The 3,489-nt window shown below is 40.4% G+C and overlaps 1 pseudogene; it reads left to right on the forward strand.

Annotated features, from left to right (window-relative positions):
* Positions 1–741: 741 nt before the first annotated feature.
* Positions 742–2,803, forward strand: LOC147748547 (E3 SUMO-protein ligase KIAA1586-like; annotated as a pseudogene).
* Positions 2,804–3,489: the final 686 nt, after the last annotated feature.

Here is a 3,489-nt window from a genome sequence, read left to right on the forward strand (position 1 = left end):
CAAGGCCAGAGAGGGATCAGGTTTACTGCTAGATCGAAGGCAAACCACTGTCACTGCATAGGCCGTAAAGCACAGTTGTCACAGAATCTCGGAAGTAGGGGTGCTTCCTAAATCTCTTCCGCCTTCCACATAAATTGCTGCTTACCCAGAAGCTTCGCAGTATTCGACTATCTTCAATTCAACATCAAGTTTTAAAGAGGTAAAGACCCTCAGCCAGGTTCTGAGACAATCCAATGTACTCCCTCACATTTATTGGGACCTGCTCATTGATACAAAGTAGCATTTAATTCCCCCATTATTCCATTGCATAAATGCATGTAAAAATATTGGTTTTCATTGTCAAACGGCTAATATTCAATATAGTTCTTACCGTGGAATTAAGAAATGAAAAGGACTCTTTCTTAAATTGTCTTATGGGAAATCCCAATTCGTACCGACAGCCAGCATTTAAAATAAATCATGAGTTTTGGTACAGTGCTTCTTTTAAAATGTATGCATTTACACAATTATTTATGCAGATGCTTCAGTGGCTGCAGAAGAAAAATGCTCCAGCCACATCTCGCGAAACACAGAAGTCCCCAGGCTCCAGATCGGAAGGACCAATGGCAAATGCAAATCAGGGTTTTGAAAGGCAAACAAGTGAAAGTGTCAGGATGCCCGAGGAGAAGAGTCGATTCTGAAGACGAAGTATTGATAGATGGCTGTGGCAGTAACGACAGTCACATACTCCTCCAAGGAAATATGGTGGAGAGTATGGATCAAATTGATCACCCAGCCTGCTGGTTTACTGAACAACTTGAAATGAAACGTACAGAGTATCCATGGCTCTTATTTTCCAAAGGCAAGCTTGGATGTAAAGTGTGCAAGAAGGTAAATCTTAAAACAGAAACAAGTCAAGGTGTGCATTTTCCCATGGAATGGGTAGATTGCTTGGTCATTCCATATGGCCCTTCTAAAGACAAGCAGCAAATTTCTCTGGGGAAAAAAATATTTCGTCATAAGAATAGCTCCTGTCATCTTAAGGCATAAGCTATTTTAGAGTAGAGGGCCCGTGAAAGTATTCCACAGTACAATTTGAAAATTCAAATGAAAGTACAGGAAGAGACATGCCGTGTATTCAGAACTGCATACAAAATAGGCAAACATGAGCGCCCTTTTTCTGATATGCCGTTGGATATTGATGTTCAAAAGATGAATGGTGCAGACTTGGGCAGAGTCTTGCATTCAGATCACAGCTGTGCTGATATAATAGACCATATTGCTGCTACAATGAGGTCAAGGCTGATTGATTGTATCTTGCAGAATGAATCAAAAATAAGCCTCAATATAGATGAATCTACCACAGTTAGTAAATTGACCACACTAATTATCTGTGTAAGAGCGTGTATTGATAAACACGATGAGCCACTGACCTTTTTCTTAGACCTTGTTGAGCTGCCAAGCACAGCAGCAGATATAATCTTAGATACCTTACTTGCATGCTTACAGAGACATGGTTTTACTGATGAGTATTTAAAAATGCATTTGGTTCAGCTTGTAACAGATGGGGCTTCCAACATGATAGGTAGAAAATCCGGTGTGGCAACTCTTCTGAAACTGAAATATCCACAGTTGAGTGTGTGGCACTGTGCTAACCACAAGCTGGAGCTTGCCGTGGGTGATGTTTGTAAAGAAGTCACAGGCATTAATCAGCTTAAAGTTTTTTTTGGATAAACTTTATACCACCTACCATGCCTCTCCGAAAAATCAGAGAGAGCTTGGGGAATGTGCTCTGGAGGTAGAAGTAAGACTTCTGTCAATTGGAAAGGTGCTAGATGTACGTTGGGTGTCCTCAAGTGAAAGATCTGTGAGAGCTGTTTGGAATAACTACAGAGCACTTAGTAAACATTTCATGGAATCTTCCAAAGACTCAACGAGGAGTGACATTGAGCAGCGGAAATATGCAGGTTTAAACCGTTTATTAACCTCCCTGGTGTTTGTTGAAAATATGGGCATATTATATGATGCTCTCACAGAATTGGGTGACCTATCCAGAAGGCTGCAGCGGCGTGATATGACCATATATGAGGCCGATCGCTCAATACAGATGCAGATTTTAGTGTTTGAATCAATGGCTGATGCACCTGGGCCCTTTGCTACAACTGCATTAAATGCTGCTGAACGGATGCAGTTTGATGGTGTAGGACTGCAACAGAACAAAGGCTGCGTTAGCATCAATAGGGCACAGTTCTTTCGGAGCTTAGCAAATAACCTGCGAAAAAGGATGACAATGTCTAATGCATCAAATGTTTCGAGATGCACAACCACAAACAATGACCAAATCGAATACAAAGAGTTAGTACACAGAATGAAACTCCTACAACCAGTTTATTGGCCAGATCCAGTAGACATCTTATACGGTGAGGGAGAATTACAAAACCTTTGTAGCAAGTTGCATGTATTTGATACTAGGCAGTACATCCTTGGTTTCAGAGAGTACAAACAAAATAAAAATTGCATCCCTGAAAGCCTGAAACCATTAGTGCACATTATAAACACCTTTTGTACCTCAACTGCTGAATGAGAACGGGGCTTTAGTGTAATGAACGATGTGCTCACACCACTGCGGAACAGAATATCAATAAATAGTCTGTCTTCTATAATGTTCATAAACATGGGGCCTCCTGTCATAGAATTTAAACCTGAATTTTATGTTCAGAAATGGTTAGAAAAAGGGAGGAGAAGTGCCAACGAAAGAAACTGCATGGCTCGGAGACAAATGGCTTATGATTCCACTTACAAGCGTATTTGGAATATTCTGTGATTGGAAACATGTCCCACATTGTAAATGAATTAAATATAAACAACTTATATATTAAACCTCAAATAAACATGTGTATCGATTGTTTGAATTAAATAACGTTATAAGCTGTAACTGGTCAGTGAAATGTCAAATGCACAAAAAATTGGTATGTTTTGCTATTTTTAGCCACACCTCCAACTCCGCCCACTAATTCAATCCTCTGCTTATTCCCGCCCCCTGAGTCTCCGCCCACAGTTCCCCTACTTTTTTGTCCCCACTTCGACCACTGCTTATGATAAACGTAATTTTTGAGGTTAGCCTATTTTAACGGCCAGAGCACATACACTTGGATCTGGACAGCAGAGCCCCAGTTGTGCAGATACAATTTTTTTTTCAAAAAGCCACATAAGTCAACAAAAAATAGGGGTGACCACGCAGAAAGTCACTTTCTTATGTAGGGTATCCACAAATGAAATCTTTGGCTGCAAGGATGCCCGTTTAAAAAAAATAATTGGTGTTGCAATTAGTAACTTTTCATTACATCTACATATTACGCACACAATAAAAGGGTAGAAGGTACAAAAGACGACATTAACGAAATTGGCTGTGTGCATAACAAGCTGAAATCTTTCTTTCTTGCTTGCTTCCCTTATGGCAACGTTACCAGTGCACAGAGTAGCAGTGACTGCCAGTAGAGGGCACCAAGG

Source organism: Lissotriton vulgaris, chromosome 1_1 (assembly GCF_964263255.1).
Source record: "Lissotriton vulgaris chromosome 1_1, aLisVul1.2, whole genome shotgun sequence".
Lineage (NCBI taxonomy): Eukaryota > Metazoa > Chordata > Amphibia > Caudata > Salamandridae > Lissotriton > Lissotriton vulgaris.